This window comes from Triturus cristatus, chromosome 9 (genome assembly GCF_964204655.1).
Source record: "Triturus cristatus chromosome 9, aTriCri1.1, whole genome shotgun sequence".
NCBI classification, from domain to species: Eukaryota; Metazoa; Chordata; class Amphibia; order Caudata; family Salamandridae; genus Triturus; species Triturus cristatus.
Window position 1 is genome coordinate 548,125,168 of NC_140592.1, and position 14,894 is coordinate 548,140,061.

Consider the following 14,894-nt stretch of genomic DNA (forward strand, 5'->3'; position numbering starts at 1 on the left):
TTAGGCCAGAGTAAGAGTTAAGACCTTAACCAGTAGGCCAGAGCAAGGGTTAAGACCTTAACCAGTAGGCTAGACTAAGATTTAAGCCGTTAGCTATTAGGCCAGAGTAAGAGTTAAGACCTTAACCAGTAGGCCAGAGTACGAGACTAAGACCTTAGCTATTAGGCCAGAGTAAGAGTTAAGACCTTAACCATTAGGCCAGAGTACGAGTCTAAGACCTTAGCTATTAGGCCAGAGTAAGAGTTAAGACCTTAACCAGTAGGCCAGAGTACGAGTCTAAGACCTTAGATATTAGGCCAGAGTAAGAGTTAACACCTTAACCAGTAGGCCAGAGTAAGAATTAAGACCTTAACCAGTAGGCCAGAGTACAAGTCTAAGACCTTAGCTATTAGGCCATAGTAAGAGTTAAGACCTTAGCTATTAGGCCAGAGTAAGAGTTTAGACCTTAACCAGTAGGCCAGAGTACGAGTCTAAGACCTTAGCTATTAGGCCATAGTACGAGTCTAAGACCTTAGCTATTAGGCCAGAGTAAGAGTTAAGACCTTAACCATTAGGCCAAAGTACGAGTCTAAGACCTTAGCTATTAGGCCAGAGTAAGAGTTAAGACCTTAACCAGTAGGCCAGAGTAAGAGTCTAAGACCTTAGCTATTAAGCCAGTGTAAGAGTTAAGACCTTAGCTATTAGGCCAGAGTAAGAGTTAAGACCTTAGCTATTAGGCCAGAGTAAGAGTTAAGACCTTAGCTATTAGGCCAGAGTACGATTCTAAGACCTTAGCTATTAGGCCAGAGTAAGAGTTAAGACCTTTGATATAAGGCCATAGTAAGAGTTAAGACCTTAGCTATTAGGCCAGAGTAAGAGTTAAGACCTGAACCAGTAGGCCAGAGTACGAGTCTAAGACCTTAGCTATTAGGCCAGAGTAAGAGTTAAGACCTTAACCTGTAGGCCATAGTACGAGTCTAAGACCTTAGCTATTAGGCCAGAGTAAGAGTTAAGACCTTAACAAGTAGGCCAGAGTAAGAGTTAAGACCTTAACCTGTAGGCCAGAGTAAGAGTTAAGACCTTAACCTGTAGGCCATAGTACGAGTCTAAGACCTTAGCTATTAGGCCAGAGTAACAGTCTAAGACCTTAGCTATTAGGCAAGAGTAAGAGTTAAGACCTTAACCATTAGGCCATAGTACGAGTCTAAGACCTTAGTTATTAGGCCAGAGTAAGAGTTAAGACCTTGACCAGTAGGCCAGAGCAAGAGTTAAGACCTTAACCAGTAGGCCAGACTAAGAGTTAAGACCTTAGCTATTAGGTCAGAGTAAGAGTTAAGACCTTAACCAGTAGGCCAGAGTACAAGACTAAGACCTTAGCTATTAGGCCAGAGTAAGAGTTAAGACCTTAACCATTAGGCCAGAGTACGAGTCTAAGACCTTAGCTATTAGGCCACAGTAAGAGTTAAGACCTTAACCAGTAGGCCAGAGTAAGAGTCTAAGACCTTAGCTATTAGGCCAGAGTAAGAGTTAAGACCTTAGATATTAGGCCATAGTAAGAGTTAAGACCTTAGCTATTAGGCCAGAGTAAGAGTTAAGACCTTAACCAGTAGGCCAGAGTACGAGTCTAAGACCTTAGCTATTAGTCCAGAGTAAGAGTTAAGACCTTAACCAGTAGGCCAGAGTAAAATTCTAAGACCTTAGCGATTAGGCCAGAGTAAGAGTTAAGACCTTAGCTATTAGGCCATAGTAAGAGTTAAGACCTTAGCTATTAGGCCAGAGTAAGAGTTAAGACCTTAACCAGTAGGCCAGAGTACGAGTCTAAGACCTTAGCTATTAGGCCAGAGTAAGAGTTAAGACCTTAACCGTTAGGCCAGAGTACGAGTCTAAGACCTTAGCTATTAGGCCAGAGTAAGAGTTAAGACCTTAACCAGTAGGCCAGAGCAAGGGTTAAGACCTTAACCAGTAGGCTAGACTAAGATTTAAGCCGTTAGCTATTAGGCCAGAGTAAGAGTTAAGACCTTAACCAGTAGGCCAGAGTACGAGACTAAGACCTTAGCTATTAGGCCAGAGTAAGAGTTAAGACCTTAACCATTAGGCCAGAGTACGAGTCTAAGACCTTAGCTATTAGGCCAGAGTAAGAGTTAAGACCTTAACCAGTAGGCCAGAGTACGAGTCTAAGACCTTAGATATTAGGCCAGAGTAAGAGTTAAGACCTTAGCTATTAGGCCATAGTAAGAGTTAAGACCTTAGCTATTAGGCCAGAGGAAGAGTTAAGACCTTAACCAGTAGACCAGAGTACGAGTCTAAGACCTTAGCTATTAGGCCAGAGTAAGAGTTAAGACCTTAACCAGTAGGCCAGAGTAAGAGTCTAAGACCTTAGCTATTAGGCCAAAGTAAGAGTTAAGACCTTAACCAGTAGGCCAGAGTACAAGTCTAAGACCTTAGCTATTACGCCAGAGTAAGAGTTAAGACCTTAACCATTAGGCCAGAGTACGAGTCTAAGACCTTAGCTATTAGGCCACAGTAAGAGTTAAGACCTTAACCAGTAGGCCAGAGTAAGAGTCTAAGACCTTAGCTATTAGGCCAGAGTAAGAGTTAAGACCTTAGATATTAGGCCATAGTAAGAGTTAAGACCTTAGCTATTAGGCCAGAGTAAGAGTTAAGACCTTAACCAGTAGGCCAGAGTACGAGTCTAAGACCTTAGCTATTAGTCCAGAGTAAGAGTTAAGACCTTAACCAGTAGGCCAGAGTAAAATTCTAAGACCTTAGCGATTAGGCCAGAGTAAGAGTTAAGACCTTAGCTATTAGGCCATAGTAAGAGTTAAGACCTTAGCTATTAGGCCAGAGTAAGAGTTAAGACCTTAACCAGTAGGCCAGAGTACGAGTCTAAGACCTTAGCTATTAGGCCAGTGTAAGAGTTAAGACCTTAACCTGTAGGCCATAGTACGAGTCTAAGACCTTAGCTATTAGGCCAGAGTAAGAGTTAAGACCTTAACCAGTAGGCCAGAGTAAGAGTTAAGACCTTAACCTGTAGGCCATAGTACGAGTCTAAGACCTTAGCTATCAGGCCAGAGTAGGAGTCTAAGACCTTAGCTATTAGGCCAGAGTAAGATTTAAGACCTTAACCAGTAGGCCAGAGTAAGAGTTAAGACCTTAACCTGTAGGCCATAGTACGAGTCTAAGACCTTAGCTATTAGGCCAGAGTAAGAGTTAAGACCATAACCAATAGGCCAGAGTACGAGTCTAAGACCTCAGCTATTAGGCCAGAGTAAGATTTAAGACCTTAACCTGTAGGCCATAGTACGAGTCTAAGACCTTAGCTATTAGGCCAGAGTAGGAGTCTAAGACCTTAGCTATTAGGCCAGAGTAAGAGTTAAGACCTTAACCATTAGGCCAGAGTAAGAGTTAAGACCTTAACCAGTAGGCCATAGTATGAGTCTAAGACCTTAGCTATTAGGCCAGAGTAAGAGTTAAGACCTTAACCAGTAGGCCAGAGTAAGAGTTAAGACCTTAACCAGTAGGCCAGAGTAAGAGTTAAGACCTTAACCAGTAGGCCAAAGTAAGAGTTAAGACCTTAGCTATTAGGCCAGAGTAAGAGTTAAGACCTTTGAGGGGGAGGAGCCTAGCGCGCATCCAAGATGGTCGCGTGAGCACAGGGCTCCCCGGACCCTTGCTGCTCCTCGGAATTTATCCTGAGAATATCCTGATGTGGTTTGTGGAATCTGGCAGATGAAGACCGGATGAGCACGTATCTCTTTTCAGAACTCGAATCGGACCTGGGAATCCTGAGTTGTCGTCGTTCGAACTTTTGGGACCCACCCGACGGAGGTGCCCGGGGCGAAGGTGAACCGTGGAGCCGTGTCGTAATTGAACAACAGCGGCTGCAGTGCGGTGCCAGTGGCCGCTCTACCACTTTCGGTTTCACTTTCGTACTTCAGGGGGCTGGCCTGCGACTGCAATTGATGTGGCGGGGTATTCCCCTGGCCTCTGCGCGAGGCCTTGTCTCCACCTGCCACTAGAGTGCCCGTCGCCTTGGGTCCCCCCGCACTGCTATATTGTGGTCTATGGTGAGGCGCTGGTCTGTGGTGCCGGTCCCCCTACGACTCTTGATCGGCGATCCCCTTCGGTGTCCGTGACCACATGGGGGGCAAGGGGGGCCCCGAGGGGCGTAAGACTAAGGCCTCTCTCCGCGGGGGACCGGTCCAGGCCAACAACATGGACCGTTACACTCAGGGCAGAGGGTCCCCTGGAGCGACCGCCCCCCCCCCTGATGCCGTCGGTGGTGGCACGACCGTCTCTCCGGAGCTCTCCCTGCAGGACATCATGGGCGCCATTGAGGGCATCAGGGAAACTATCGCCACGCAATATGAGGCCCTGGCCCGTAAAATCGACACGGTGGCGATCGATGTCACCTTAATTCGGGCAGATCTCTCCAAAACAAATGAGAGGGTACAGGCTCTCGATGTGCGGACCTCCACCCTTGTTACGGATGTGTCGGACCTGCAGGCCGCGCTTGGTGACATTAAGGCGGTCAACGACCAGATGGCCCGGCGGCTGGAGGACTTCGAGGGACGGGCCCGACGCAACAACATCCGTGTCATAGGCGTACCGGAGTCCTCCGACAGCCGACCGGTTGACCTCCTGGTTGAGGAACTCATCCTCCAACAGTTGGCCCCTGCTGGCCTAAGTAAGTTCTTTGCCGTGGAGCGGGCACATCGAGTTCCGGGCGGTCGGCCACGGCCGGGGGCCCCCCCGAGGCCTATCGTGGCCAAACTGTTCCACTATAGAGACCGAGATGCGATTCTACAGGCCTCACGGGTCCACGGCCCGGTGCGTCATGAGAACTCATCCATTAACTTTTATCCGGACTTTACCCAACTTGTTCAGAAACAGCGGATGGGATTCCAGGGGGTGAAGCGCCGTCTCCGTGAACTGGGCCTAAAGTACTCTATGCTCTACCCTGCAAAACTCCGGGTGGAACATGAGGATCGGACTGCCTTCTTTGACTCTCCTGTGGCCGTGAGTGACTGGCTGGACTCGTTGCCGGACAGAGGTGACCGTCCCGGGCCCTCTGCGGGCGCCGAAGGTGACGGGTCCCCTTTGGAGTAACTTTTGGTCCTTGATTTTGCCATTTTGCACTGTTCATCTGGGTTTTACTTCTTTTGTTCATTTTGTCTCACTAGGACCAGTGTGGGGGGCGGGCGGGGACGGATCCCTTTCCTCCTCCGGGGTCTTTTCGTAGAATGGGGTTAGTAGGGCGACAGGCACACTGCAAGTTGGGGGGGTTTTCAGGCCCGCAGGGGTGCAGGGTGGGGGGAGTTGGGATTTTTGGGGGGGGGTTGGGGGGAGGGAGGGGCTGTTTTGCTGTGTGTTTGTCGTTTACAGGGCGAGGGATTGATTTTTGTCCAGATACGGGAACTGTGCTACTGACGGGGAGGCCTTTGGTCTATTGGAGGGGATGGGGGGGGACGGGTTGAGACTGATGTCATGGAACGTCAATGGGTTGGGGGATCGTATCAAACGGGGTATAGTACTGCAGTATTTGCGTCGTCTTACTCCTGATGTGGTGTTTATCCAGGAGACGCATCTGGTGGGCAATGTTTGTCATGCAATGAACAGGGGAGGATACCGCCTCGTGGCCCATTCTGGTTTCACAACTGGTTCCAGGGGGGTGGGCATTCTCCTGCGATCCTCACTTCCGTTGGATATCACTAGGGTAGTCTCGGATGACAGAGGGCGCTATGTGTGTCTGTCTGGGAGATGGGAGGGGCAGCCCCTTTCCCTGGTCTCAGTCTACGTCCCCCCGGGCCTCCAGAACTCCACCTTCGCGGACTTGGGTCGAATGCTGCTTGAACTTCCGGATGGCCTTTTGCTTATGGGCGGGGATTTTAATTCGGTGGTTTCGGGTGACCTGGATCGTCACCCACCCAGGGCCCTCCCCGCTGCCCAGGCATGGCTTGGTGGCCTGCTGGATACCTTCGGCCTGGTAGATAGCTGGAGATTAATGCATCCGACCCAATGTCAGTACACTTTTCACTCTGGGGCACATGGGAGTCTTTCTAGGTTAGACTATTTCCTTATGCCCGCGGCACAGACTAGTCGGATTCGGGAGGTTAGGCACCTGGTGCGGGGTATTTCCGATCATTCCCCGCTGTGGCTGCTCTTTGACGCCGAGACGCGGTCTGCAGGGCGGATTGCTCCCATTAACCCGTGGTACCTGAGAGACCCTATGACTCGCGACAGCCTGGTTAAGGCTATGGACCAATACTTCCTTGAAAACGAGGGGTCGGTGTCGTCCGCAATGTCCCTGTGGGAAGCCTTTAAAACCGTAATCCGCGGACACGCCCTCTCCCAGATAGTGGTGGCTAAGAAACTCAAGAGTGAGGCAGTGGTGAAGCTGGAGACTGACATTTCGGGGCTGGAGTCGGCCTTGGAGGCGGGTGTCACACCGGGCGGGCTCCATGCCCTCAGCCTGAAACAGTTTGAATACAGGTCTCTTGTCACTGACGCCGCCAAAACGTTGTATAGAGAACAGCAGGGTCGATTGTATGATGCCGGGGACAAGGCGGGAAAGTTGATTGCATGGCTGGATAGGAAGGAGAGAGTGAACCGAGTGGTCCCGGAGCTGTGTGTCGCGGATGGAGTGTGTGTGACTGAGCCTGGTGAGATTGTGGAATGTTTCGCTGACCACCTCCGGGCCGTGTACTCCCCGGTGACTGATAGGGATGAAGAAGACTCTCGCCTTCTGCTGAGGGATATTGCTTTGCCCGGCTTGTCTGTCGAAGACCGTGAGCAGCTGGACGCCCCCTTGTCTGTAGATGAAATAGCAACTGCGATTCGGTCCCTTCGTTCGGGCAAGGCGATGGGTCCCAACGGTCTGCCTATTGAATTATACAAGTTGCGCCCGGATAAACTCGCGCCCTTCCTCCGTCGTATGTTTCAGGAGTCCCTTGATGCGGGTTCCCTTCCTGACGACCAACGTCTGGCAACGATAGTCGTGATCCCTAAGGAAGGTAAGCCACGAGATCGCTGTGCCTCCTACAGGCCTATTTCGCTGCTGAATGCAGAGCCTAAAATCCTGGCGAAAGTCCTTGCCAACCGTTTGTTGAGCGTCATCTGTGATTTGATTCATCCTGATCAATGCGGCTTCATCCCTCACCGTAACACCGCTCTTAACTTGCGGCGTCTTCACGGCGCCCTCGCCAGGGCGGAGTACCTCTCCGAACCTGCCGTGCTGGTTTCTTTAGACGCCACGATGGCCTTTGACACCATCGAGTGGCCATTTCTCTGGGCTGTCTTGACCAAATTCGGCTTTGGGGAGGGATTTCTTGGCTGGGTGAAGCTTCTTTACACGGGACCCATGGCTCAGGTGGTAGTTAATGGGCGGGTCTCTCGGCCCTTCGATCTCGGTAGGGGTACGAGGCAGGGGTGCCCGTTGTCCCCTCTGCTCTTTGCTCTCGCCTTGGAGCCGCTCGCTGCTTGGCTCCGCTGGGAGCCCTCGATCAGAGGGATCCGGTGGGCCCCGGGCTTCGAGGATCGGATCTCGTTGTATGCGGACGATATTCTCCTGTATCTCACCTCGCCGCGGCAGTCGCTTAATGTTCTCTTTGATGTTCTGACTTCCTTTGGGAGAAATTCGGGTCTAACGATCAACTGGTCTAAATCCTGTGTCTATCGTATCTCTGGTGACCCTCCTCTCTTGCCGCCTCGGCTTCCGATCCAATTATCTCTGTCCGGCTTTAAATACCTGGGAATATACGTCTCGATGGACCCGGTGGCTCGCTATGAGCAGAATCTCCTGCTTCCACTTCGGCGTTTGAGGGAGGACACGGCTCGGTGGTGTAGGCTGCCCTTGTCCCCGCTGGGTCGGGCAGCGCTGTTCAAAATGATGTCCCTTCCCAGATTTCTCTATGCACTCCAGAACTCCTTCGACGTTATTCCGGTGTCCTACTTTCGGGAGGTGGAGAGCCTGCAGAGGAGACTGGTGTGGGATGGACGGGCGCGTATCGCTCTGGCGAAGCTTACTCTCCCCTGGTACGACGGGGGCATCGCGCTTCCCGACATTCGCAGGTATTATTGGGCCTCACAGCTGTCGGCCATAAACCATGCCACGTATGCGCCTGGCTTGAATCCGGCGTATGAAATGGATAAATTCCTGCTTCCCGGCGGGAACTATAACAGGGCACTTTACTCCAGCTCGGCGGGACGGACCCTTACGGGCCCTACTAAGATTGCGGTACGGATCTGGAAGGCGGCCAATGTAGCCTTGGGCTGGAGTGAGCGATTAACATGTGCTACTCCTCTGTTTGCCTCCGATCGCCTGGGAAGCCTCTGGACAACGAAGGGGTTTGAACGTTGGGACACGATTGGTATTAGTAGAGTGGGAGACCTATGGGTTAAGGGTGCTGTTAAAACATTCGCGGCGCTCCAGAGCGAATACGAACTTACGGAAAGGGAGTTCTTCCGCTACGCCCAGATTCGGCATGCCCTGCTCTCTGTTTTTGAGGAGGGGACCAATATCCCGGCTTCTTCGCCCCTCGAGGACCGCATACTCGATGGTCATGTCCCCGACAGTACTATTTCATTAATTTATAAAAAACTTATCAATAATCGGGCTGACCTCTTGGTGCGCCTCCGGGAGGCGTGGACGGGGGATGGGGTGGAACTGGACGACGAGGACTGGCAGTCCGCACTGTCGTCCCCCAAGGAAGTGGCCATTCCAGCCCGTCTCCGTCTGGTCCAACTTAAGATTCTCCACCGGGTGTATGTGACGGGTCCCCGTTTGGTCTCGATGGGATTTTCTGAAGACGGGCTCTGTAAGCGGGGATGTGGACTCAGAGCCACCTTTCTCCATATCCTTTGGGAGTGTCGCGAGGTGGCGGAATACTGGCGTCGGATTCATGTGGTCATGGGACAAGTCACCGGGGTTGTGCTGCTGCCGGAGGTGCGTCGCTGTGTCCTGAATGTGTGGGAGCCCAATGATTATAACGCGGCTCAGACTCGGTGGGCGGCCCTGGGGAACATGATTGCCAAGAGAGATATAGCGCAGCTTTGGGGTTCCCAGCGGCCTCCCACCGTGTCCGTATGGAAGGAGAACATGGACTGGTGCATGTTCAGGGAGAAGACTGTGTATGTTGCTCGTGGCAAGCCGGGGGCGTGGGGTAGAATCTGGGGGCAATGGAATGCGTATCGTGGGGGTATCTGTGTTCCCCCCCTGGTGGACACCGACATTGCCTTGTCCCCCTGACCCTTGATGGTTCCCTGCGACTTTTGGGATGATCGAATATAGACGTTCCTCTCCCGTGCCCCCCCCCCCGACCTATTATTACTCCTGCCTTTTAGTAGCTATTTGAAGATCAGAAGTAGAGTCCCCCGGATGTAGCCTTACCCCCCTTTTTTTGCCTTTACGCCTCGCCTTTTGTTTTTGTTTGTTATTTATGTTAAACCTATGTATCCTGCTTCCCTAGGACTTTCCGGAGTCATGTACGGGGCTGGACCCCGGGAGTCGACTACTGCCTTAAACTCTGTATGATCCTTCCCGAATCTAGCGGCCGGCCGCGGTGGTTGTAGGCCCATTCTTGTAATTGATTTGTTGTTCAATAAAATTTAAAAAAAAAAAAAAAAAAAAAAAAAAAAAAGAGTTAAGACCTTAACCAGTAGGCCAGAGTACGAGTCTAAGACCTTAGCTATTAGGCCAGAGTAAGTGTTAAGACCTTAACCTGTAGGCCATAGTATGAGTCTAATACCTTAGCTATTAGGCCAGAGTAAGAGTTAAGACCTTAGCTATTAGGCCAGAGTAAGAGTTAAGACCTTAGCTATTAGGGCAGAGTAAGAGTTAAGACCTTAACCAGTAGGCCAGAGTAAGAGATAAAACTTTAACCAGTAGGCCAGAGTACGAGTCTAAGACCTTAGCTATTAGGCCATAGTAAGAGTTAAGACTTTAGCTATTAGGCCAGAGTAAGAGTTAAGACCTTAACCAGTAGGCCAGAGTAAGAGTCTAAGACCTTAGCTATTAGGCCAGAGTAAGAGTTAAGACCTTAACCATTAGGCCATAGTACGAGTCTAAGACCTTAGCTATTAGGAAAGAGTAAGAGTTAAGACCTTAACCAGTAGGCCATAGCAAGAGTTAAGACCTTAACCAGTAGGCCAGACTAAGAGTTAAGACCTTAGCTATTAGGCCAGAGTAAGAGTTAAGACCTTAACCAGTAGGCCAGAGTAAGAGTTAAGACCTTAGCTATTAGGCCAGAGTGCGAGTCTAAGACCTTAGCTATTAGGCCATAGTAAGAGTTAAGACCTTTGCTATTAGGCCATAGTAAGAGTTAAGACCTTAGCTATTAGGCCAGAGTAAGAGTTAAGACCTTAACCAGTAGGCCAGAGTACGAGTCAAAGACCTTAGCTATTAGGCCAGAGTAAGAGTTAAGACCTTAACCTGTAGGCCATAGTACGAGTCTAAGACCTTAGCTATTAGGCCAGAGTAAGAGTTAAGACCTTAACAAGTAGGCCAGGGTAAGAGTTAAGACCTTTACCTGTAGGCCATAGTACGAGTCTAAGACCTTAGCTATTAGGCCAGAGTAAGAGTCTAAGACCTTAGCTATTAGGCCAGAGTAAGAGTTAAGACCTTAACCAGTAGGCCAGAGCAAGAGTTAAGACCTTAACCAGTAGGCCAGACTAAGAGTTAAGACCTTAGCTATTAGGCCAGAGTAAGAGTTAAGACCTTAACCAGTAGGCCAGAGTACGAGACTAAGACCTTAGCTATTAGGCCAGAGTAAGAGTTAAGACCTCAACCATTAGGCCAGAGTACGAGTCTAAGACCTTAGATATTAGGCCAGAGTAAGAGTTAAGACCTTAACCAGTAGGCCAGAGTAAGAATTAAGACCTTAACCAGTAGGCCAGAGTACGAGTCTAAGACCTTAGCTATTAGGCCAGAGTAAAAGTTAAGACCTTAGCTATTAGGCCAGAGTAAGAGTTAAGACCTTAACCATTATGCCAGAGTACGATTCTAAGACCTTAGCTATTAGGCCAGAGTTAGAGTTAAGACCTTAACCATTAGGCCAGAGTGCGAGTCTAAGACCTTAGCTATTAGGCCAGAGTAAGAGTTAAGACCTGAGCTATTAGGCCAGAGCATCAAAACATGTCGTGTTTGGTGTCAAACAACTTGGAATCATACCCCCACACCAGTAACTGGTGTGGGAGTATGATCCCACCCTTCTAGAGGGGATGACATGTACCCACTATACTAAACAGTAGAAATCTAAAAGAGCCCTGGCATCACAAAATGGATGCCACCAGCACAGACACTGGGCTGCTCTCCTGCTGTTGACCGAAACTCACAGTGGAGGAAGCCCAACAAAAGGCATCCTGTCACAGGGAGGTGTCACCACCTCCCAGACAGGATTTAGTGTATTGGAGCTGGGTGGGTGCACTCTTAGAGTGCTTTGAAGTCCTGCACTGGGGGAACAGTAGGCTCCTGTGTGCATATGCCAGCTCAAACCAGTTCAGGGGCTACCTGCCCCTGCTCTGGCATGAAACTGGACAAAGGGAAGTGGGTGTAACCACCCACTACCCTGACCCTCCTAGAGGAGTGGTCATAGAGCTAGTCCCTCCCCTATCTTTACTATAAGATACCAAGCATTGCCAATGCAATTCAGATAACCCTGGACAACGCTCTATAAAGAAGAATCCTGGCCCTTCAACGTTCCACTACCTTTGGAAGACAGAAGAATCTCCCTTGGAGTCAAGGAGTGACTCCCCTGCTTGGCAGGCACCAGTAACTTGAATCAACGGTTGCAAACTTTCCTGTTCCCGCTGGAGTTCAAAGTCCCTGCTGTCCCAGAAGTGGATTTCCTGACGTCTCGACGGCTCCTGTGAGTCCCCAGTGAAGCTGTGGCGAGTGGACCCCACAAGTGATGAGGAACAGCAATAGCCAGGGACCGTGCACTATTGTTGAGTGCAAACCCTAAACAACGTTCCACGAACTTGTGCTTTGGACCGTTTGTGGCCCAAGCCCCCAGCAGGTCTTGCACTAAAAATCAGCTGCCTACCTCGCCTGAGTGGCCGTGAGCTCCTGTGAAGCATTTCCTGAGGTGGCGTCTGTGTGGTTACTTGCCCATTGGCTAGTGACTCCCCCGAAGACTTTCTCATTGACTTCAAGGGCTCTTCTAGTTGCTTCAGGCCTGCCCCCACTTACCCTAGCTGGGTGAGTCCATCAGACCTTGCTGGTCTGTATCATCGTCAATCTTCAGTCCACACGAGACTTGCAGTTGCCAGGGCTTGTTGGCTCCAATCCGGTTGCCGACACCTTCATCGGCTGCAGACATTGTGGTACACTCCAAATCCAGCTGCTGGTCATTGTCAATCTCTCCTGGACCTCGTGAGCGAAGAGACAAAACTCCATCAACAACCTGAATCGACGCGACATCGGTGGTCATCCATCTTGCTGGCCACCGGTCACTGGCAAGTGACCTTGAACACTGTCCCTTCAATTTTCAGGTCTTCTCCATCTTCAATCCACCTTCGGATTCCAGCAGGCGCCTCTCCAGTCGTCACAAACAGCAAGTCTTCAGTGATCTCCATTGAAAACAGCATCTCGACCCGACACCAAAAGACACCTATGCACCCGGCTTCCCTGGGTGAGGTAACTCGTGCACTCCAGTGCCCAAGTGTGTGTTGGCCCTCGAAGTACTTACCTTGTAAGTGGCTTGCTTGTTTACTTCCTCGAAGTGCCCTAAAACTTTAAAAAACAAACCGCGACTTGCTCCATAGAAACCAATAGGAAACCCGCGTCTGTGTTTAGACACTGCACGCGTCTCCCGTGGGCTTGTTACTTACCTGCTAACACTGCAGTAGTGAAGCCCCAGCGATTCCCCAGGCCCTAGGCCTTGTCATTCTGCAAGTCGTCTTTGTTAACCCATTTTTTTAATATATGGTCTGGTACGCGCCTAGGGCTCCAGCCATATTTGTGCTTAATTTATTGAGAACTGTTGACATTTGAATGTGTACTTGTCTTGTAATCTCATAAAGAGATTAGTAGAGTGTGTCTAGAAATAAATACATATATATTTGATATATATACCTGTGTGGTGTCCTTTCATTTAGTAATTCAAGAGATTATAAGGTAAAAGAAGCTGCTTTACATTCCTCAGAGACTTAGCCTGAAGGCTGCTCTCCACAGCTACCATTAGGATAGCTTTCTTTAAAAGGTTGTCTTAAACCTATCTACCTTAAGAGTCGAATTGGACTGGTGCAAGGTGGCCACTATAACTAGTGACCAGCATATGCCAGGCCAACTTCTCACATTGGTGGGCAGCGTGTGGGATTCCAGCTTGCCATTGTTTTACCAGAAAATCTCTATTTGAATTACTAACTGAAAACCACTTAAGTTACTCAAGGTACATATAAAGTCAAGCTAGCATCAATAAGTTCTACTGAACTTAGAGCTGTTTGTGAAGGGCTAAGCACACCCTTGCTACAGCTCAAGCTAGGTTCAGTAGGCCTCAACTAGTGTAGGTAGTACAACACTGCACAACACTAGTATGTCCTACCAAGGTGGAGCCAGTGGGTCCACCCCATCTCAGTACAAAGACATAGCCTACACTGACCTGAAGGCCTTATGCTTTGAAAGACAACTGAGGGTAGGCAGGAGTCCCTCCTCACAACACCTGATAGATCTGTTAGTAGCAGATGATCTGAAACTAGCTCTAGAAGCTAATGTGTCTGCATCAGTGGGTGGGTCAACCATAGTCTCTGGGTCTGATGATGAAAATCAAGATGACCAGGAGTCTGTGATTGAAGGGCCAGACCCAGAAAGGTCTGAACAGAACAGAACAGAGGAATTATCCTTAAGAGAGCTGATAGAGAGGAAGAAAGGCCTAGGTCCCCCTCAAGGGACTCTGACCATTCACATCACTCTGGAAGAGAATCTGTTCACCAGAGGAACTCAAACTATCCAAGAGAGACCTCCTCTGACAGAAGGTTCAAGATGCTCCAGTATGAGGAAGCTAGGCTTGCCCTCAGAACCAAGCAATTGGCCTTAGATAGAGAAGCCTTTGAGCTCAGAAAGAGGGGTTAGATACCCCTGGTGGCAGCAACAGTATCCCTAGAGGCAGAGATTACATTCCAGACCATAGGAACCTGTCCAAGGTTGTTCCTCCCTACCAGAGTGGGGATGATATCCACAAATGGATAACTGCTATGGAGAGGGCCTGTAAAGTTCAACAGGTCCCCCAGAAACAGTGGGCAGCAATCCTGTGGCTCTCCTTTTCAGATAAAGGTAGAGACAAGCTCCTCACTGTTAGAGAAGAGGATGCTAATGATTATGAATCCCTGAAGAGTGCATTAATAGATGGGTTTGGCTTAACCACTGAACAGTACAGGTTGAAGTTCAGAGACACCCAGAAAGCACAGACTCAGGATTGGGTGGACTTTGTAGATTGTGCTACCAAGGCTCTGGAGGGTTGGATAGTTTTTTTTGGGTTTTTTTTGTTTTGTTTATTAAGTTTTAGAAAGCATTATACAACAGCAAAACAATACATGGAGGTACATCAGACAGTGCAGGTTAGGTATCAATACATGGTATAATAGTACAAAGTTCATTGGAATCAGATGAGGAGCCTGCATAAACATAAAAGAACAAGCAGCCAGAGCACAGCGGAAAAAAAAAGGACAGGAAGATGGGGCATGCACATTAATGCAGGGACATGTCCATATCATTGTCCAAAGGAGCAAAATGCTAGATATTGGGCACAGACATTAAATAGGTCGTGAGAGGCGACCAAATATCACGGGGTCGGGATGTTATATGCAGCTCCTCAGCATAGCAGCACAATTGATCACGGCAATAGGTCAAATCCCGCAGCCACAGCCTGGTGGTAGGGGCCACTCTACTGTCCCAGCACATGGAGACCCTCCGCTTAGCC